We start from the raw sequence: 23,172 nt of genomic DNA on the forward strand, positions 1-23,172 counted from the left end.
ACAGGAAACAATCTCACAGCAATCTCCCTGATCTTCTGTCTCTTACAGTCTTTCTGCCCTGTTTTCCAGAATGTTACCTGAGCTTTAAAGAGGTGAGTATTTTTGCATCCTTTGGGACTGGGCTCCACAACTCTGCATTTTGATTGGTTGTGAGCTTTTATGTTTTATTGTTTTAGGCAGATGCCTAGGAGTGCAGTGGCTGTATTCAAGATCACACAGCACTTCATGTTGGGGCCAGCAGGGCTCCACAGCAGAGGGGGATACAATGACCTCATGAGCTGCATCCTTCAGAAAGTGACTCAGTTTACCTGATGGCTCTAGCAGCTTTTATGCGGATTCTGTTGTATTTCTCCATACACGATCACTCAATCTGACTAAAGATAGTTTGCTTCCCTTTAATCCTCTAGATGCTCTGTACCCCCTTACTCCTGTCCTATCTCAACCGTTAAGAGAACAGAACTCCTCTGCCCTTCCTCCTCTTGAAGGTACACCTGTGCCATCAGGTGACCCAGTCAGCTGTGGTATCTGGGTTCATCTGACACTGCTTCCCACAGCTGTATGCTGAGGAGTCTCTAGGAAGTGAGGGACAGGCTTTGTAAAACCTACGGTGGCTTGACTTTCTCAGTTAGGTTGCCTTCCAGCCATTAACACTTGGCGTATCACAACCTGAATCCCACTAGTGAAAACATAGTTTCCTTTTTCCATAGCGTCTTTGTCCCACTGAAAGCTTGTGTTTAGAATCATTGCCTCCTCATTCACGAGAGAGACCGGTGCATGTTTGTTCGTTTGTTTTTATTTTTTATTTTATTTTATGTGTTTTAATGTTTTGCCTGCAGGTATGTATGTGAACCACATGCTTGAACGATCAGCAGAGGGTGTCAGATTCCCCCTTGAACTGTAGTTACAAATGGTTGGGAGGCACCATGTGTGGGTGCTAGAAGTCTATCCCAGGTCCTCTGCAGGAGTAAGTGCTCTTAACCGCTGAGCTAGTCCTCCAGGCCCTTGGTCTGTGGCATTTATTTATTACAATGCTTTTGGTTGTTTTGTAGTCAGGATGTTGCTAGGCCCACAGAGTGAACTTTATCGAAGAACACACACACACACACACACACACACACACACACACACACACACACACACACACGCTGGTTGTTATTTCCTGCTTACATGTCTGAGAAGAGGTGATAACATTCCGGTGAATTTGGACCAGGGTTTTCTTGGCAGGAAAGTTCTCTTTTTCTAGCTAGGAGTGTTCGATTCAGCTGCTTCCTCAAGAGTAGCTCTGGTGTGCTGTTTACTGAGGAAAGTGCCAGGCCAGTGTAAGGTGTTGGGTGTACTGGCACCAAGTCATTTGTATTGCTGCTGCACCATGGTCCTCGCCACTGTTGGGATGATTCTAATACTCCGTGTTTTGTCCCTGGTAACAACCATGCTCCATGCTTTTATTCCCCCCCCCCCCACTTCCTGATCAACATAGCTAGAAGCTTATCAATTTCATTGATCTTCTCAAAAGAACCAGATTTTCTGCTTCAGTTATTTTGTGAGATTGTTTTCTTCTGTCTTCCATTCCAGTGGGTTTTTTCACCCTGGGTTTTATTTCCCCTTTTGTTTACCTTCTCCAATCTCTCTAGATAGAATTTCTCTAGGTTAGCAATTGGACACCTTTTCTTTACATAGACCCTTTCAGCTACAATTCCTCCAAGTAGTCCTTTGATGACATCACACACTTTTTAAATTTTGGGGGGTGTGTGTTTTTTCTACTTCTATTTATTTACACATTCTCTATTTGGATTTTCCTTTTTCTGTATTAGGAATTGACATTAGAGTTCCTCACATTTAGGCAGGAGCCTAGATTGGGCCTGAATGTATGATCCTCCTGCCTCCACCTCCCCATCGTATATAACTAGGCATGTGGGTACTATGATGGTTTGTATATACTTGGCCCAGAGAGTGGCCCTGTTGGAGTAGGTGTGTCACTGTGGGCATGGGCTTTAATACTCTAGTCCTAGCTGCCTGGAGGTCAGTATTCTGTTAGCAGCCTCCAGAGATGTAGAACTCTCATCTCTTCCTGCACCATGCCTGCCTGGACACTGCCATGCTCCCACCTTGATGATAATGGACTGAACCTCTGAACCTGTAAGCCAGCCCCAATTAAATGTTGTCCTTATAAGAGTTGCCTTGGTCATGGTGTCTGTTTGCAGCAGTCAAACCCTAACTAAGACAGGTACCAAGCATACTCAAAATGCATCTTACACTACCCTTTCATTTACATCTTGAGTCATCAGTAAATGTTAGTTTTAAATACAGGGAGATGTGTCTGAAGATCTCTATTACTCATTTCTGATTCAATTTTCTCATTATGCTTTTGATTGGTTTAAATCCTTTTGAATTTATGAGACTTTGTCTTACAACTCATGGACATAGTCTCCCTTGATAAATATCCCGTATGGACCTGAGGACCGTGTGCATTCTGCAGCTGTCTGGTGGAGTGTTCCGTAAATGTCAATTAGGGCCAGGTGGTTAATGGTATTGGTTAGGATTTCCAGATCTCTACTGATTTTCTGTCTGCCTTTCCTATACATTATTGAAGCACGCACATTTAAAGCTCTAATTATAAGTGTGGGTTCTCTATTAGACCTTATAGGTCTCCCAATCCTTGATTCATGAATTGTGAAGCTCGGTTAGTCCTGTTGTTTGGTGCATAAATGTTTAAGTGTTGTGTCCTCTTGGGATGGTAATTATTTTCCATTACAAAATGACCTTTGAATGCCCTTTCCTACTAATTCTGACATATTTGCTTCTTTAAGGTGATTTCTCATTGACTGACTTTTCTCTTCACGGTGGGCCCCATCTCCCTGAATGCCTGGCTGTTGTTCCTTGTAGAGTGTAGACTGTGAAGTCTGCCTGAAACATCACGGAGCTTTAAGTACAATTAAGTCACAAGGAAACGGGGTCATCTTTTAGGGACTATGTTTAACATATTTGACATGTTCTCAGCAGAAGGGGATGATACTCAGCCTCGGGTTATCTCCATCCTCAGGGCAGGCTCTTCCGTACCTCTGCTTGGACCCTCAGTTCTTTGATTTGACTGGGCAGGTGGAGGAAGCATCACTCACATCCCTCTGTGAGCACTGGGCCTATTGAGCACCAAAGGGTTTTTTCTCTGTCCTCGGTCAGGGACTGTGTATTCTCGTAATACTCATGAATGTGGGGGAGAGACCCCTCAATCTGTATGTCACCCTTCTGTTTCCATCTCCCTGAGAACTCACAGCTTTTCAAGCCCATTGGGTACTGAGTCTTCCACAGTTCCTACTCCTCAGGTTGCCACTTGTGTTGTGAACAATGCTGTGAACCTGCTCTTTCATGTGGTTCATCGACTTAGGGTTGTGTCACATGGAGACAACCCCTCTATCTCATCTTTTGTAGAAGAGAAGGTCCACATGCAGAAAACATCCAACAGTTTTACTCCCTTACTTCTGGGATCTCCTCCTCCTCCTCCTCCTCTTCCTCTTCCTCCTCCTCCTCTTCCTTCTGAGTTTTCTCCCAGCATCAGCAGAGAGAACTGACTCTGTGTCATGCCCATGAACTGGATGGCATCATCCACAGCTCTGTCGTGACCCTGTTGATCTCCAAACTATACCAGGATTGCTACCACTTTGCCTTCTGTCCTTTCACCCACTAAGTTCTAAATCCCCCCTACACCCAGGAGTCAGGTGACACCTGTCTCAACTCTGCGTCCCCAGCATCACGGGCCCTCATGCACTGTCCTGTACTGGCAGGACATCCCACAGACTTCTATACTGGTCACTGAGTGTTCCCTAAGATAAACCCAGTAATGTGCTCAGCTAATTATGTGCTAACAGCTCTGTGCAGAGTGTATGTATGTGGTGAGGGAACTAGGGAGCCAGGGCATCGGACATGTTCATAAGAAGTCACTTCCCTGAAAGGACTTTCCCATCTGTCCTGAAAATTAAATGTTCAACACACAGTCACCAGCATCAAGTGCAGTGTGAGTGACCCCAACATCAATTCTCAAAGTAATCTGCCATAGGAAGAAATAGTGGTGCCCAAACTTGGAATCACTCACTCTTGCCTTTGGAAGCATTCCAGGAGCTCAGCAAAGCAGGGATTCAGAATCCCAGCCTTCTTTCAAGCTGAGTTTGCAGGTGCTTCAGCGATAGTGGATGGAGGACATCCTGGCTTCAGGGTTTGCCTAAATCTCACACCTCCTAACTTGCTAAGCTGCCAGGATCCCAGCAAGAGCAAATGGCCCTGCTAGCAAAGCCAGGAGGAATGCCTCTCCTCGGCTGGAAGCCCTTCGCCTTTTCTCTTTTGATTCTCCACCACGGGCTCACGCTACAATTTTATTATAATACACTTTATGCACAGCAGTGAGCCTTCGCTGCAACATATGTCCACTTTATATATACATGCATAAAGCATATTTTTTAAACCCTTAGTCAGAAGCTCATAGTGCAATATTAAAGCCAAGCCACATTTTCAACATACATTCATTAAAAAGAAAAAGAAAGAAAGAAAGAAAGAAAAAAAGCATTCTGGTTTTTAGGAAAACGTTATTAAGAACTCTGACTCCAGGGTGTGAGATGGCACAGAGCACTCGAGTGCTTTCCCAGAGCCGAGCAGAGTGAGAACCAGGCCCCGAGGCATGCGGAGACAGCGATCCTCGGACCCCTGGAGGAAGAGTTGGGGTTGAGCTATGAGCAGAGCTTCTGTGGGGACATTTTTTTCCATGGGGCAGGGCTAGCTGCAGGCAAGGAGGGCAGGTGGGAGTGCGCTGTTTCTGTTTAGAAAATGAGATGTCACATCAGAAATTACATCCGGTTATTTATACTCAACAGGAGAGCACCAGCCTGACGGGAAGAAATTGAAACAATACCTCCCAGTAAACCCAGCGCGTCGGATCAGCATCTGGTCGTTTGGAAATCCCTGTGAGCTGGGAGCTTTGGACTGGTACAAATTGCTGGCTTCCTGTCCTGGGTCTAAACCCAGCAGATTTTATCTTGAGTCTGTATTTGGCATTTTACATTATATTGTAACCAAGTGACCCACACCTAGACAAAATGGCTGCTTCCCTCCCAGGGATCCTCCATGCCAGGAGCCAACACCCAGCTAGTAGTTCACTGTCTACGGTCCCTTTAGCTTTTTGATATTTCTTGCTTATCGCAGTCTTGTCATATGGGATTATTAAACATATTTTAATGAAAAATCAGAACGTGCCTCATTTGGAAGGATTGAAGTGCTCATTCCTGCTTGTGCAGTGACTATGCAGCTAACCAGTCAGACACCACACCCTGCCTGCATCACCCTTGGGTGGAGACTTACAGGTCAGTTGAGACTAAGAGGAGTTGCTGGGACTCTACAAGTCATGTTGAACATACCTGATGCCACACACCCACCATGTGGAAAGCTTCCTGGGCAGTAACTGGGTGTTCAGTGGGAGAAGGGTACTGAGGAGATGATGTCAAGGTAGAAAATGGTAGCAGACGTTGGTAATGGATCACAGAGCAACTCCATACCTCGTTTGAAGCTCAGATTTAGCCTCTGCCCCATGAAATGAGCACACTGAAGAATCGGTATCTCTCAGGGAATTGCCTCTTTTATGGAAAAGCCCAGACCACAAACGTGGGTGTGTGATTTCCCCAGACAAGAGCAGAAGGTAGGGCAGTGTGATCACACGAGAAGTAACTGGGCAGGTTCTGGCTGAACAACACTGGTGTCCGCATGTACAAGTATCGGGGCTGGGACAGGTGACTCGAGCCCCTCTAGGCTCAGTGCAGATGGCGGCTGGACACTCAGAACCATTTCGGGATTCATGGAAAGGGAAGGATGCCGAGGATGATGGGAAGTAATTGTGTCAGTGTTCAGCCTCCTTCTCCATCGATCCACCTCCTTCTCTTGGGAGGATCAGAGCCATGTGGTGTAAGATCTGATGGGTCACACTACCGGATTTGGTCACCTGTGCCCCTACCTTGCGGCTACGTCTCTGGGCAGTAGCCCAGAGGAATTATAGCTGGTTGTGATCAGCGCGGACCGGAAGTGACAAAGGGCTATACGGTGTATAAATGGCCCGCAGCCACAGCTGCCCAGAACCGTATGCATTCATTCTATTGTTTCTTTCTGCTGTGGCCCAGAGCACACAAAGCCCCTGTAGATTAGAAGGAAGAAGCTGCAGCCTATGCCTCCCTGCCCTGCTGCATAGGAAGCAGTCTCTTCCTAGTCCCACATTCCCGAGGCTCGCCCTAAAGGCCACAAGTAAGCCTGAGAAATACCTTCACAGAATTGGTCTCCACCTGATCTCTCTGGGATTCTAGGGAGGAAGCAGATTCTGGCCTCGCAGGTAATCGGGTTCGTCTGTTTCCTAACCTTCCAGAACCACACACGCAGGGACACAGGAACCCACCCAAGGGGACTCAACTAGAACCAGGATAGAAGGGCTCCAGGCTAAATCCCAGGTTCCTACCTGGCGCCTGTGGAGCACTGCCAGACTCGGCACTGCAGAGGGCACATGGTCTGCAGCCTAGCTGCGTCGATATGAAAAGCAGTCTGTGCAGTAAAATGCTTTAGACTCCTCCCCCTCCCCCAGCCCTAGGGTCCCTGGGGACCATCAGCCCTCACAGCACTAACGCTGATCTGCAGGGACTCTACCACAGAAAAAGGCCGGTTGTGATCACCTGTCACCTGCATGGGGGGGGGGGGGCACAGATATCACTGCCACGTTGTGGTTTTTCTTACCCCTCCTTTATGCGTCTGCCATCATCAGGTGGTCAATATATCAGAAGATAACAATAGCATCCCACCCAGAAGGGTTCTGGAGCAATACAGGGCAGCTCTCAAGTGCAGGGAAAGAAAAATCCTCCCTAGGGATTTGATAGTCAGAAATCCCGCAGTCCTCTGCTTCTCTCCTGGACCAAGGAGTAGATGGATGATCAGAAGCAGGATTGGGGCAGATTTAGCTCCCATCCTCAGATGTGGAAATTAAAATAGAATCAGTGGTGGAAGGCAGAACGCAGCATCCCCTTTGGCTTCCTACATCCTGCGAGGGATGTAAACACTCGTCCCCACTTCTGCCAGATGAGGACCAGATTCAAGGCCTGAAGGGTAGACTACAATAGACCTCTGCTCAACTAAGTGGCTGAACTGGGCAAGAACAAAATGCTGGTGAGAGAGGAGCTGCCTGCCTGGCTTGCAGAACTTTGCGTCTAGGTTTGTTTCCAAGTCTATTTTAATTACAGAACTTCATGCCCATATTAGTGTTATATCTCAATTCAATTAGCAGTGAGATGGGTAAGGGCAGGTGGCTGCTGGATGGCAGCCAGCTTGAAGCAGAGAGCAAAGGATCGTGGTGATGAATGTTTCTATCTCCTCAGAAAGGCCCAGAAGAGTTGGAATGGTCTAGTTCGGAGAGCAGGGAGGGATGCTGGCTCACAGGCAAAGGTGGGGCACAATGACTCAGTTTCCAACAGTGCACTCAGAAAGGACTTCTCAACTTAATGAGGACACAGTCTTCCCAGGTGCTCACTTGCCAGGACCCAGGCCTACCAGGATCTCCAAGAATGTACCATTCCCATTGTCAGGGACCCAGGGGAGCCCATCCCTTTCCAGGCAGAGGGGGGCCAGAGGTGCAATGCCATTAGACACAGTGCATTAATATAAAACAGGGGAGACCACAAACTGAGTGATACCTTCCAGTAAAAGGACACGGAGGGAGCACCTGGACTACACAGGACCATGTGTGAAGCACAAATAAGATACCTGGGAATTAAAATAGACTTGGAAACTTATTGAATAGCTTCAATAAGTCATTTGCCAGTCCTAAGGTTTGGCCGGTGAGGCTGTCCAGGATCAGTAGAGCCCCATGTCAAAGAATCAGAACAGAAAGCCGAAGGTATAGTTCACAGGAAGCCAGGTTTGCTGAGGATTCTGCAGCATCCCTTCCTTGCCAGGACCAGGGAGCAGGACTGATGGAGTCTTGGTCTCCTAGGCTTCCCGAGTCTCTGATGCAGCCCATCCATACCTCTGAACCCCGCATCCTCTGCTCTCTACAGCATAGCCTCCCCTGCTTCTCCAAACTCTGGGACCAAAGGCACTCACCACCACCACCACCCCCCCCACCTCAACCCCCAGATGGAAGGGAAGGCGATGATCACACATCATACTTCTTTAAAAAGCACTGACCCTAAGCAAAGAATCAAAGACCTCTGTGTCCAGCAAGACTTTAGACGGTAGACCCAGTGAGCAGAGATGGAAGCTGTCCAGGGATCTGCAGATAGGTGGGTGGTAAGCATGGTGAGCCATCCACAGGGAAGAACACAGCCCAGCCTGCTACAGAGTAGTGACCCTTAAGGAGATTATGCAAGTAAACTAAGCCAGTCACAGAAAGACATGAGTCCCTTCCCCAAACCCTTAAGTATGAAACTACAGAGACAAGATGGAGAGCTGGTGCTGCCCAAGCCTAGGATTGAACAGTGGGAGTTGTTGTTTGATGGAGACCATGCCACAGTTAGAATATATAAAGGGCTCCGTCAGGAGGGGTGGTGGCGGTGGTGACAATCACCCTGTGTGGTTAGACTAACTGTCAGTGTGAATGCATATAAAATATCAATATCATAAACTTTATTTATAGTTATTTTAGCATAATCTCAACAGTTACTTATATTGGCATTCACCCTGATATATCAATGCTGTCATCTTTAATTATTTCTATCTTTCTCATGTTTCTCCATGCCACCTTTATGTAGTGGCTATGGAGGCCAGAAGATGGCATCAAATCCCCTGAGACTGGAGTAACAGACAGTTGTAAGCCACCATGAGTGTTGGGAATTGAACCTGGAACCTCTGGTTAGGGGTTAACAGCCAGTGCTCTTAACCCCTAAGCTATCTCTCCAGCCCTTACCCATGCTGTTTTTAAATGCCTTTCAGCTATTCTACCTCAACCTGACACCCTTCGAGGTGATGGGAAATTCCCCTTGGCCCTTGGGAAGCTTCAGCCCGCCCCCAATCCTACCTCACTCTCTTCCTCCATCTTCAGGGAAGACTATCACAGCTCCTTTTCTATATCCTTAGCATACATCCTTCTTCCCGCCTGGGAGCTTGGTGGGACCAGAATGCCATGGAGCCCCAGGAAATGGAGAATCTGGAGGCACAGAAGACCAGTGCAACCTGGATTGCTGGTCGGACGGTATTCTCCCAGTCTAGCTAATACCACCAGCTGAGGATAATGGCTTTGTGTCTGTTTGGGACCTCGTCTCAAGGAGAGAGTGTATTCGTAGCTGCTCACTGCTGAGCCTGGGACAATCCCACTCCAGCCCTGACCTCCTCCGCAGGTCCTACCATGTTCTGATCAACACTCTGTTAACACCCACACGGGGCAGACAGAGGGAAATCATGAGCCATATAATTATTTACCAGAATGTAGATTTTTTTTTTTAGAGCTATGATTAAGGAACAGACACCGAGCAAGTGGTTTGTGGGAAATTGACACAACTCATTGCGCACTCAATTGCCTCTGATTGTTAGACCCCAGTGATGGGGGAGTGCTCGTGTGCCCCTGTGATGGGAGTCAGGAACATAATGACTCATGGTGGAGGCCCAGGTTGCTCTGCTCCCTGGCCCAGAACCAAGCTGGTACCTGGAAAACTCCTGGTAGAAACCGAGAATACCCCATATCCCACTAAATTCTCCCCCATTCTGGGGTCTCAGAACTAAGTCCTGAGCCTTGGCAGATGTCTGCAAGCCCCATTCAGGTGTCTGGTTACTAGGGAAAAGAGAACAAGCCCAAATGAGAAGGGATTCCATGGTGAGAAAGTTGTGGAGAGTTCCCAAGCTAAGAGGGGCCATAGTGGGATGGGGGCTCTGTACACAAAGATCTGTACCTCCAGCACACTCACTGACGTCATGACATCCCTGTCTCCTCTAGGAACACTGCCCTCATGTGCAGAAGCAAGGGAGTGCTTCTGTGAAAGCCCAGACCTTTGGTGATTTTGCTGCCACTGGAAGATGACACTGGATGGGAAACAATGACATAATCATATAATATTCAGTCAGGTAGGAGGTTGGCAGTGTGCTGAATGGTGTCCTCTGAAAATCCACACGAGGTCTGCCCACGTTTCCTTTTCTGTTGCTATGATAAAAAATATTCCGATAAAAGCATCTCTCAGAGGGGAAGACTTGTTTTAGATCACATTGGCAAATTATAGTTGACCACTATGGGGAAGTCAAGCAAGAGTCGGAAGCAACTAGCTGGTCAGATCATGTCCACAGTCAAGAGGAAAGAGAGGGAATGGGCTCCTGCCTGTAGGAATCCAATCACTCTCCACTCATAGTTTAGGATCCTATCCTAGAGAATGGTTCTGTCCACCATAGCCTGGGCCCCTCATCGAGACTCTCTTCTCAGATGATGCTAGACCATGTTAAGCTGACAATTAAAACTGTCACAAGGTCCTGACCCCAGATGCTCAGGATGCATGTGGAGGTGGGATCCATAAGTATGGTTATGTTAAATTAGGTGGCCCTGTGTACTGGCTGGTTTTGTGTGTCAACTTGACACAAGCTGGAGTTATCATGAGATGGGAGCCTCCCATGAGGAAGTGCCTCCATGAGATCCAGTTGTGGGGCATTTTCTTAATTAGTGATCAAGGGTGGGAGGGCCCATTGTGGGTGATACCATCCCTGGGCTGGTAGTCCTGGGTTCTATAAGAAGGCAAGCTGAGCAAGCTAGGGGAAGCAATCCAGTAAGAAACATCCCTCCATGGCCTCTGCATCAGCTCCTGCTTCCTGACCTGCTTGAGTTCCAGTCCTGACTTCCTTTGGTGATAAACAGCAATGTGGAAGTGTAAGCTGAATAAACCCTTTCCTCCCCAGGAATAGAAACTCTGGCTAAGACACCCTAATCTAATATGACTGATATCTCTATGAGAGGAAACCAGGGTGTAGACATATACAAGGAGCCAAAGTGAGGAAGGAGATGGTGTCTGCCAGCTGAGAAGAAATGTATCAGTAAAGCCAGACCTGTACTCAATGACCCCTGATATCCAGCCTCCAAGATAGGGTTCAGATGATGAGCATGGGGTGTGTCTAGGTGACCCCTGACCACCTTCCTCTGTCCTCAGCTGCCCATCCCTCAGGACCCTGACATCCTACCAAGGGACAGTCACAAACGGGATTAGCTATGAGTAGGTGCCACCAGCACTCCTCTCACTATCAGACATATTGGCAAAAGTGGGGATTGGATGTCCTCACAAGTTGGTGGATGGAAAGGAGGGGGGTTTTGCCCCCAACAAGCAGAGGAATTAAGGGAACCCCTGATATTACTGCTTCCTTTCTCCTCCAAAGCAGCCACCCCATCACCCCATCGCCCCATCACATGGCTTTGAGTATTTCTGGCTCTCTGCTCCTGGTCTCTTACCCCATGTGCCCAGCAACCCTGATCAGGGATCGGGTGTCCCCAAGCTCCTGGAACAGCCCTTGGACATACCAGGACTTGACAACAATGTCCACAAGGAGGCACTACCTCAGAGCTGGGCTCCAACTGCTCTGAGTCCTGAAGAGAAGGTGCCCCGCTCAGGACTCAGAACCAAGAGACAGGCAGAAAGGTGAATCAGTAGAGTTGTAAGCATGCCATGGAGAGATCCATAGATAAGGAGAGTCAGGAGCTGGAAGGGCTCCATGCCTAGAGTAGCTTAAAGGCTGCTCTACGAAGTGAATGCTTGGGAATGGTAATGAGTCAAATAGAGGAACAACCAGGTGCCTGGCAGTTGAAACAAGCTCCCTAGGCTGGACTCACAGGGAAGGGATGCGGCCAGCCAGAGTGGAGTGACCACAGAGAAAGCAGGCAGAGAGAAGAATGGTCAGGTGGGCAGATAGGAGTGCAGAGGCTGTAGGGCTGGAGGAGAGCTGTCTGTGTTCTTTTCTCTCGTCTGAGGTTTGATATATGAGCTCCCTCATTTTCTTGCTGTCTAACCCGTTGCTCAGTGGGCAGAAATGGAGCTGGTGTAAAATACCTTGTTCAGTTAGCATGCACACACATGTGCAAGTGTTGGACACTCGCGCATACACACAAACACACACACACACACACACACACACACACACACACCTTCCAGAGGTTGTGAGGTTTTTCTGTGCTGCTCTTTGTTCCATACCTGTACCTTCCGCGTCATCTCTATTTCTCAGGCTCTGCCTCACATACTTACCCGGAGAATGGGGAGCTATGCCTGTATCCTTGTTATGTAGCCAGCTTCCTGATAGGAATATGTGTCATTTGCACACAGCCACTGTCCCAAGTGACATGCCATGAGCACCAGTCACCTTGCCTTCTATACATGCACACGCTTCTCTAGACAGTTCTAAAACTGCTGGATGGAAGGGATTGCATACTTCAACATTCAACGGACGCATCCTCTTTCTCTTTCCTCTCGATTGGCATCTTGATTTCCTCATGGAACCTTCTCGAGCCTGTTTGTGGCAGGCAGTCTTCGTCTTCAGTGTTCTGGTAGGCACCTCATCATTGATCCCTGTCTCATCTTGGCCTGTGCACACTGAGTATACAGGGACATTCATTGAATGAATGAGCCAAAGAGATTGCCCAACTGGAATACACAGCCTCTGAGAAAGCACATTTCCCCAACCTCTTGTCATCCTGAGATGTATAAACCTGTATAATTTTGCCATCTGCAGAGGCCCACTGGTTCTAATTGGGATGTTTATTAATAGAGTGTTTGTCTCATGTATTTGTTGGACATTTATATGTATTTATGTAAATTCCCTGGTCATAACTCATTGTTTTGTTATCTGTGATTTGGAGGGGTCCACTGGAACTCATATGTCAAAACAGAGATAGGTAGATGAATGGATGGGGTGACAGACAGGCAGACAGACAGGAAGGCAGACAGACAGATACCTAGATAGGTTCATAGATACATAGATACATTGATATGTTCATAGAAGCATAGATAGATAGATAGATAGATAGATAGATAGATAGATAATAGACAGACAAATGGAAAGATAAATAAATGATTGATAGATGATAAATAAATAGATGACAGATAGCTACATGATAGATAGATAGATAGATAGATAGATAGATAGATAGATAGATAGATAGATAGATAGTAGACAGACAAATGGAAAGATAAATAAATGATTCATAGATGATAAATAAATAGATGACAGATAGCTAAATGATAGATAGATAGATAGATAGATAGATAGATAGATAGATAGATAGATAGATAGATAGATAATAGACAGACAGATGATAGATAGACAAATGGAAAGATAAATAAATGATTGATAGATGATAAATAAATAGATGACAGATAGCTAAATGATAGATACATACATACATACATGATAGATAGATAGACAGACAGATAAAAAGACTGATGGGCCTCATGCTTCTTCTATGAATGAGGACACCCTAGCCATACTGTTCAGAAGTTTAGCTATAGTCAAAGATGAGATGACTTCTGGTCACACAGTTACTGATAGAAACCTTCAGTGAATTCTCAAGAATGGAGGAAGTCTTGTTAAGATTTCAACATGTACATTTGAGGAGTCAAGATATAAATCTGTAACACCCTGCCTCAACCCCTGAGTGCCCTTTCCCCCAAGATTCCAGATAAGTCTCCTTATTCCAGCCTGAAGTCACGCTTATTATCATTGAGTCTTTTGGTCAGCACCAAAAGATAAGTCGCTGGGTCTCCTTGCCACTCCTCTCCTTGTTTCTTTCTTCCCTACCCCTAGTGGCTTGTGGGGATTTCTAGCTTAAAACAAGTAATCGGGGAAAACATGTTCTAATTAGGTTGGCTTCCCCAGGAAGGCAAGGTTGTCCTCATATCTAAAAGGAATCCATTAAAATCATTGTTTATAAAAGAAATGAGATTGAGAGAGCTTGGGGCATCTCAGCAAATGTAAAAATAATCATTGGAAAACTCGACAGCCATTCAAAAAAAGGAACTTACAGGAGAAACAGTAAATCTGCCTTGTGGTTTAGGGGATGCAGTCCACTATGGTGGGGAGGTATGATGTCAGGGGCAACTTACAGCTGCAGGAAATTGCTGATTTCTGGGTGGATCAGAAAGCACAGAAATGGATGCTGTTGCTTGTCTTTCTCCTTTCCCCCTTTTTATTCAGTCACAGACACCAGCCAGTGGAATGGAGCCACGAACATTCAGTGTGTGCCTCTCTCCTCAGCTAATCCTACCAGGAAACCACACCATCATGTGTCTCCTAGGTGACTCCAAATCCAACCACATTCACAATGAAGACTGAGCATCACGACCATTCATGAGAAAGCATAGAACCTGCATGCCTTGTGTCAGACCATGGGGAGACAGAGATGATTGCGCTACCCTTCATCCGTAGCAGGTACATACAGAACCAGAAGTAACTCAGGAGAAGGGAGAAGATGGGGTCACAGGAAGGCTCAATGTGGCAAAGAATTTCTATTGTCTTAAGAAATAGCTACTACTAAGGTGCAGTTTAAATAACAATCTTAAAAGGTGGGTCTAAAACTAAACTAGGAAGCAAGGAATCCCTACTTCACACGATACACAGTGACCTCATACAGAGGTGTTTCATCTGGTGCCAGTCATGACAACCACACACAATGACCTCATACAGAGGTGTTTCATCTGGTGCCAATCATGACAACCACACACAATGACCTCATACAGAGGTGTTCCATCTGGTGCCTGTCATAGCAACCACACACAATGGTCTCACACAGAGGTGTTCCATCTGGTGCTGCTCACAACAGAGCCCATGTTCTTTCACCTGGACATGTGCTCTATTACAGCTAGGCCATTCCTTAATCCTGCTTTGTCCGTGTGCCTGTGACAGGAGCTGTTTTCCAGTCTTTGTGGTGTCAGCTCTCTACTCGATCTACCTGTCTTTGCTGCTGCTTTTCATCGATCTCTTAACCTCTGCATAGATTAATGTCTCTATCTCTCTGTCAAGGTTACCTAAGTTCATGATAAACCTGGAAATCAGGTCATGATAGGCCTATTATTTCTTCCTAAATTGCTTCAATTGTTGTGTGATTCCCAACACACACACATACACACACACACACACACACACACACACACACACACACACACACTGCATGTTCTTGTTTTCCACTCTTTTCATTCCTCGGTGTAGATAGCAGATACTGTGAACTTTATTATATTGGGTACTGGGTTATTTTGGAGTGCCAGATGATACCTTACTAAGTACAATTATTCCATTCCTCTTTGTTTATTTGTTTGAATTTCTATCTGAGATGGGAACAACTTTCAAAAAAGTTTAATCTATGGTTCACTTTAAGACTTCAGGACACACCAGAACGTAAAGGCTGGTTCTAGAGTTCTTGTCAATGAGACAAGGTCTTCCCAGGCATGCTACTCAGAGTCCTACGGACTTAAGCTTTCCAGCTGGGATTAGGAACCAGTGCTGTGTCTACCCAGAGTGAGCAAGATCGGCATCCATGACGAGATGTTACCATCACAGCTCTTGCCATTACATTCCAGTGTCAGTTGTGTGGCCTATGTGACCCATGCGACCCATGTGACCTGTGTTCCCATAGGGCTGTGTCCCTATGACTGCCTGTTTCCACATGGGCAGGCTCCTGCCCCATCCTGTTCCTATACAGGGTGTGAGGCAAAACCAAGAAGAGTATGAAGCCATCAAACCACAGCATGGGCCACTCTACCCTGTGTGCTTTTGTACTTATTACAACAAACAGACACAAATGCAACTGCCAAGGTCCAAGACCATCAAGACAGGAGAAATGTATTTTAATTGCACAGAAGAGATTTGAAAATTAAATAATATGCTATATCTGTCATTCAAACATAACCACAGTTCAATAACCTGCCACGCACTTATACAGAGAATGGTCTCTGTCAAAGTAACAGTAGAGGCCGGTGCCAACAAAAGGAGGCCTACACAGACACAAAAGCTTGGACTGAGGAGGGAAATTTCCCTTTACTCAATCAAGATCAGAATCAGAGCCATAATTATGATTTATTAAAAATAACCCATCTGAAAATTTGGTGATGATATCAAAACTTTCCTTGGGTTAAATTTAATTGCTTTTGTAACTAGACCCTCCTTTAAAAGAAAATACAAAGTAAGATGAGCATTAAACTTAAGAAATTAGAACAAGACCGACTTCCAGCCGACAGAAAGCAGGAAGGATTTAATTAACTCAAAAGCAGAAAGGACTGGCTCGGGAGCGAGCGGAATGCTGAGGAATAATTAAGTCCAGGAATCTTCACTCTGAAAAGGCCAATCAAACGGAGGCATCCCGTCAATTCTAATTAAAAGCAGCAACTCAGCAAGGAGATGTGGGATACAGAGAGCCCACAGATTGAGGTGTGGGGGTGGGGGGTTCTGTGTTATTTATACACAAAACATGTGTAAATGAAATTGGCCATGGGGTTGGGGGAAGCAGATACGAATTGCCCAACTTATCAAAGAAAAAAAGTCAAATCTGGACTAGCAGTGCAAGAAGATTCATAATGGTGCTAGATGAGGAACAACAAATGGAGGACCAGTTCCTTCCTGCAGGCACAGACCTCAGGCATGTCTGCCATCCTCTGTGGCAGCAGACAGAGCCCTCTCCCCATGACCTTCTCCCCATGACCTTTAACCCTAGGGCTCAGCCCGTCTCCCATTGCTACAACTGGATACCACAAGCTAGGTAAGTAATTTATATGAAATAAAGATATTTTGTGCATAGTTCTAAAGACCTAAGAAGCAAAGGATCAGGCAGCCATCCAGGGAGGTCAGGCTGTAGGCCGTTGTGCCGTCTTGACTCTATCGGTACAGGGCTTTGTGTGGGAAGACTGATCGTAAGATCCATCATCCATCTAACACCCCCTTAGACCATAGTCCTACTCTCTCAGCCTCATTTAACCTTGATCACCTCCCCAAAGTCCTGGATCTTAATAACACACGGATAGAAGTAAATTCCAGCCTCATTCTAGGGAGACATTAAGGTCACAGCACCTGATAGCCTTAATACCTTGGGAAGTTGGGGGCCTCTGAGTCATCCACCCACACTGTATCAGTTAGTTCTCTATCACAGCGATAAAAGTCCATGGTCAGGGCCACTTAATAGAAGAAAGGGTTTGTTTGTGCATACAGTGTGAGAGAGTTACGTGTCAGTCTCAGTTAAGGAAACACTCCAGTAAGCAGCATCCATGGTGGCAGGGGCAGGAAGCTGAGGGCTCACATCTGGAACCACAAACTTGAAACAGGAGGAGTGACCTAGAAATCATTCCCATCTTTAAAGTCTCAAAACTGCATCCAGTGACACACTTTGCCAACCAGCCTCCCCAAACTGTGGACCAGCTACTCCAATGTTCTAGACTGTGATGGACATTCCTCATTCAAACCATTACACCCACCTTGCTTCTGTGAGACTACTGCACCCCTCTAAGGCTCTACAAGGGCCCAAGAGCCCAATGGCTTGGAGCCTGACTATGTGGGAGGTGGGGTGTGCCTGGGACCCTCAGGAGGACAGTTGAGGGTCCAGCTGCCACAGTTCACCCTCTCTAGGTTCTTGCTCTGAGTGGTCCCCATGAAGAGCTCCTCATGCCAGGGCATGTCAGCCTCATGACCTCTTAGCAGCTCCATATTCTGCCTTCCTTCAAGGTTGCCACTTGAAGACCTCTCTGTTCTTTTGTTAGTGTGTTCTGTCTTATGGGGTCCATAGTGTTTTACAATTATAGTCAAACCACCTGATTGTGTCCCATGCTCATTATTTGATTACATAGGTTGTTATTTTTTTCTTTAAAACATTTTAATGTATATGTATGAGGCACACATGTGCACACATTCAGGTACACACCCGTGTGTGTGAAAACACATGTTGATGTTCCACTCTCGATTCCTCTTAACTTTATCTTTTTTTGAACATGGAGCATACCTATTCTCCTAGACTGTTTAGCCAGAAAGTCCCAGTGATTCCCTGTCTCTGTTTCTTTAGTACTGGGATTACAGGTGAGCACACTGTACCCAAATTCGCCACCTCCAAAACACACACACACACACACACACACACACACACACACACACACACACACACACTGAGAGAGGGGGGAGAGGGAGAAAGAGAGAGAGTGAGTTTAGGAAAATGAAAGTCAAACCCTTGTGTCTCTGCAAAATAAGCACTTTACTGACTGAGCTACTTCCACAGCATCTAGTTGTATTTTTTCCTTACTGGACTGAAGGATACATAATCATTTTATTCGAATGACATACGCACATATATGGGTATATAGAGACATATACACATGGAGTTGAAGACATAGCAGAGATAAAACCTTAAACATATTTCAACTCTGTGAGTGCATTTGCAAGCCTAGATTAAGTGGGTTTTTAAAAAAGAGAGCCAATGCAAAGACTAGCTGTAAAATGGATAGGGAACTTGAAAGAACTACTACTGACTGGAGAAATTTAAATTATAACCAAGGACTCCCCTCTTCAAACACTCTGGGAAAGACTACAATAAAATGGAAATCTACCAGACTTCAAAGGACAGACAGCTCCAGCAACTGGCTTTTCCAGAACATGGATGTGGAATCATATTCTTTCACAGACAGAGAGCGAGCGGGGTGGCTGCTTTAAAGGGGGACAGTGGACATTTCAAAGGCAGAGTGTCTGGGCTCATCTCCTGCTGCTAGAACAGAGAGCCACAAGCCCCAGGGCTCCAAAACAACACAAAGCTGCTGCCTCGTAGCTGGAATTCTGCAGGTCAGAAGTCCAAGGTGGGTCTGGTCAAGTTTGAATCGTGATGTGGACAGTACTGTGTCCTCCAGGGCTCCAGGGAGACTCATTCCCATCCTCTCCAGCCCACAGACATGCGGCATCTTCCTGATGTCTGCCTCCTTTCAGAAGAAACCAGCTACGGACCAAGTCTTCTGTTCATTGCTCTGTCTCCCTCTTCTATTTTTAAAGCCCCCGGTGTTGATGGAAACTGGATAACTAATTAGTAACTGCAGTTCTATCCCAACCTAAGTTCCTTATTGCCATGTAAGCTGCATAGTCACAGATTTGAGAAAGAATAGCCCAAGGATCTTTCAGAGTGTGTGATTATGCCTAATGCATTTCACACCGTGGCCTGTATCTGTCACTGCTTATCAGCAGATTCAACAGACCAAGGCCCCAAAACACTTGGAAAATATCCCACCTGTACCAATCATGGGTACATGTATATTCTTTAATTACTCCTTAAAAGATGCAGTGCAGCATCAATGCCTAATGCATCTTACAGGACATTAAAACAATCTAGAGATGGTTTGAATATTCAGGGGGTGATCCAGAGGTTACATACAAACACCTTGACATTTATACACAAGGCTTGAACACTTATGTTCTGGTACTGATGCTCTGTATATATAGAAAGATAACTTCATTGTCATCTATAAACACATAATCTCTATATACGCAAACATTTCTATATATTTACATAAGACATATAATTTCTGTGTCTGTGTGTTTGTCTTTCTCCCTGCGGGAGGTTTGTGATTTTAATTTTTCTCTGTTCTCCTCTCTATTGCCTGACATATCTCTCTCTCTCTCTCTCTCTCTCTCTCTCTCTCTCTCTCTCTCTCTCTCATTTTCTGAATGCATGTTTAAGAGAGAGAGCATGTGTGTGTGTGTGTGTGTGTGAGAGAGAGAGAGAGAGAGAGAGAGAGAGAGAGAGAGAGAGAGAGAGAATGAGAGAGAGAGAGACTTCCCTACATGTCAGATAATCTAAATGGAACTTCATAACAAGAAACTGTGTGCTGTATGCCAGGAACAAGCTGTGAGTTTAACTCAGAACACTCTAGAAATAATGGAGACCCTGAAACGTAGCAACTGTTACTGGCTCCCACATGAAGCTATGCCCTGCCTTGGCACCCATGGCAGACGCTCCTGGCAGGGTGCTGGCAAGGACGAGACTGCTCCCTTCTGTGCTTTCTGGCTCCAGGAAGGAACCTGCAGGTAGGAGGCTCTCATTAGGAGCAGTCTTACTTAATTAATCTTCCATTATTGGGCAAACCATGGGAACGGTGGGCTCCACCAGGAAAACCGTTTGCAGCCCTTGTCAATTTGCTCACTCTGTGAGCAGTCCGCCCAGTAAATCAAATGCTCGAAAGTGCAGTGCACACGGCAAATAATTAAACTGTCCATAAAGGCTGCTGAGGTCTTCACAGAGCTTAATTGTGTGTGACTCAGCAGCGAGGAGGCAGGGTCTGCCGGAGCCAGGAGATGATCCGGCACTAGTCAACTGCCTCCCCTGCCGGTGGGAACTGAGGGCTGGCTTTGCCCTCTGAGTGTGGCCACAACAGAGAGCAGCCAGTGAAAGGTGACCAGTAAACCTATGGAATCCACAGTTTCCAGGTCAACCCAAGTCCATAGCTACCTACCTCAAGCTTGCTCCTCCAGGACATGGCTTCAGTATCATAAAGATGAGATCTTTTAGAACAGTCGCTTGAATCTCGCCTTTACTTCACCCCTTTCCTGCAGTCTGCCTTCTACATCTGTACCTTGCCTCCCCTGCCTCTTGTCACCATAACAAGCCCTTGCCAGGTCCAGAACTGTTCCCCTAACAAGTCAAAGGGAAATTCTCACTCTGTAGTCTATGACATCATCCACAGAGAACTCCTTATTCATCTCCAGGCACTCAGATCTCCTGGGCTATATCTGTGCTGGTCTCTCTCTCTCCTCTACCGCCCAGAACTACATAAATACCACCACAGAAGGCAGCTTGTATGCCTGTCCCTGCTTTATCCCACCCAGGCTCAGATCACCCTTGGTACTTGTACCTCTTAGCAGGAGAGGCCATCCATAAGAAGATCATGTCCTGCTTCTCAGGCTTAATTCCAGGAGAGCTAAGCTTGCCCTGCCTGGCCATTCGTGTCTTCATTAATGCATCTATCATACCTGCTTGCAACTTCTTTATACAAAACTGGAAATAGAGACCAAGATATAGTCCCTGAGGTCTCTGAGCCCCTCAGATAGACGTGATTTACACTGTCTACCATCAAGTTTACTCTTGTTCAGTGAGCATTGGTGGATGGATGGATGGATGGATGGATGGATGGATGGATGGATGGACAAAAGAAGAGAGATCTCAGTGAAGATGTTAAAGGAACCTGTGAAGGATCTGATTTCAGTTTCAGAGCCTAAACAGACATGCTTGGGTCTTAGTAGAAAATAAGATCCACCATGGTTAAAGGGATGAGAAGGGACAAAGAAAGGACAGGGTGTGTGATAGTAAGAAGATGGGAACACGTAGCTGCCATTGGATATATGATTTGAATACAAGACCAAGGGGCCCACCTACAGGCTTTTCACAAGTTCCAGAAGGACCGCCTATAAACTATAGCCTTCCCTCCAACCCATTCCTCCTTGATCTCCTCCACCAGTGAAGATGGAAGATACTCATGCTGAGAGACTGGTGTAAGTCACGGAAGGTGTGGTTTTAATCTGATAAGTGGTTAGCAACAAAGTTAATGAGAGAATCCAGTTCTGAAATAGAGACAATGGTGCAGGAAGGTTCCGACATAGAGAGCCATGCCTACTCACACAGCCTAGTGGGCCAAGCCACAGCCTTATCCTCAGGAGTACTGACAGGTTCCTGCCATGAGCAGATAAATTGAAGCTTAGGGTGTTCTGGGGAGCTTTCATGTGGACTGGTGCTCAGAGCTATAGCTCTGCAAGGACTGTGGTATATTCAGAGTATTTTTGAGACACATGTGTAGACTGTAGACCAAGGCCCACACTGTGGGGTAAGAGCACCCACTCAGCTTTCAGAGACAGACTGAAGAGCAAGCACCCACACAGATGTGGATGGGCCAAGGGTGGCAGCATGGGGGTACGGTATATAAAAACACCCAAAGTGGTGGAGGTGAGGGAGGAGAGAGTGGACTTGGGAGTGGCAGTGCAGGGAACTCTAGGAAGAGAAGTCATGGCTCACAGCAGCAAGTGGATAGAATGGGAAGCATCAGCGACTCCATTCGTTCTCCACTGTCACACGACCATCAAACATCACTGTTGGATAGCCATGGAGGACACTATCAGAAAGAGGTTGAGGATGAGGGTCAGACAGGTGTCACTCACATGTCCATGAGAGAGGTGCGGCCACCAAATGTCCTTTGTCCTGGCTTCTAGAAGCCCAGAGATGGTAAGAGTCTCAGAGTTGCTGGGATGGGAACGGTCAGGGGTATTTGGGGAATCGGACCGAGCTGGGCTTGTTTACAGACAGTAAAAATGGAACCTTAGAAAAAAAAATCTGTGGGAGCCGGGTGGAAGCTTCTAGACAAAGAGGTGATGACCGAGAAATATAGGAAAGATTTTAGAGCCCGGGAGACATAACATGGAGGAGTCTCTAAAGAGACTGGGCACTGAGTACTGTGGGAAGTCATTTCCAGAAGCCATGGGGTCGCCACACAAAAGCTCCAGGAGGGTGGCCCATTCTCACTGTCTGTAAGGAGTACCTCTGTGCAAGCTGCCTCCTGCGGGCAGCTCCTGTGGTCACTGTAGCACATGTGACTAAAACATTTAATAGCATCTCTGCCCTTCACTGAAGGCCTGGAGTATGGGCTCATATGCAGCAATTCCCTTTGAATTGAAGCTTTCCCTCCTGGAAGGAGAGAAACGCTTTGAGACTCAAGAAGTAAACAGACCTCATAAGGCGAGGAGAGCTGAAACATGCCAGATAACCAAAGACTCTCCCCAGTACTATAGTACTAAACAACTGCAGGGCAGAGGCCCTCCCCCTCTTGACCAGTTCGGCTTCCTAGAAAAGAGTCTCTGGCCTGTGAACAATCCTGAAAGTAAAGCAGGGATCTCCCAGGACACAGCTTCTGTGAGCAGACATCCAGGTTGGGGTGAGCTTTTGTTCCTTTGAGTTATCCATGCTCCTGAAGGAACCCCAATAAACTCACTGGCTTGCTGAGGTGGGCTTTGGTGGACTCATTTCTTTGGTTTGCTGCTATGCTCTGTCTGGGACAAAGAGACACTTCTCTGCATCTCGTCAGGAAAACTTAGCACAACACATGGCTTGGGTACACGGAAGCTCACACTTCCGGTGGTTTTCCTTTAACACGAGCATCACAGCCTCCCAGAGAAGCCGTACAGCCATATGCTCTAGTGAGGACCTGCCATCTG

At 46.4% G+C, this 23,172-nt stretch overlaps 2 long non-coding RNA genes across 6 annotated transcripts in view; one reads left to right on the plus strand and one right to left on the minus strand.

The window, feature by feature from the left end:
- 4930445N06Rik overlaps nt 1–22,142 on the minus strand; it is a 94,502-nt gene extending 72,360 nt beyond the window's left edge. For 4 of the 5 annotated variants that reach the window (XR_875555.1, XR_875556.1, XR_875552.1 and 1 more), the window contains exon 1: nt 20,427–20,597. This is a non-coding gene — a long non-coding RNA (RIKEN cDNA 4930445N06 gene). Of the gene's footprint in view, nt 1–20,426; nt 20,598–22,122 lie in introns of those variants that run through there. The other variant, XR_875554.1, reaches the window with a different exon arrangement.
- The window catches only part of B230214G05Rik (RIKEN cDNA B230214G05 gene), a 57,778-nt gene continuing 54,446 nt past the window's right edge, over nt 19,841–23,172 (plus strand). Inside the window, exon 1 of the long non-coding RNA NR_045281.2 lies at nt 19,841–20,001. This is a non-coding gene — a long non-coding RNA (RIKEN cDNA B230214G05 gene). The remainder of the gene's footprint in view (nt 20,002–23,172) is intronic.

The sequence above is a fragment of the Mus musculus genome, chromosome 15 (genome assembly GCF_000001635.26).
Source record: "Mus musculus strain C57BL/6J chromosome 15, GRCm38.p6 C57BL/6J".
In the NCBI taxonomy this organism is placed as follows: domain Eukaryota; kingdom Metazoa; phylum Chordata; class Mammalia; order Rodentia; family Muridae; genus Mus; species Mus musculus.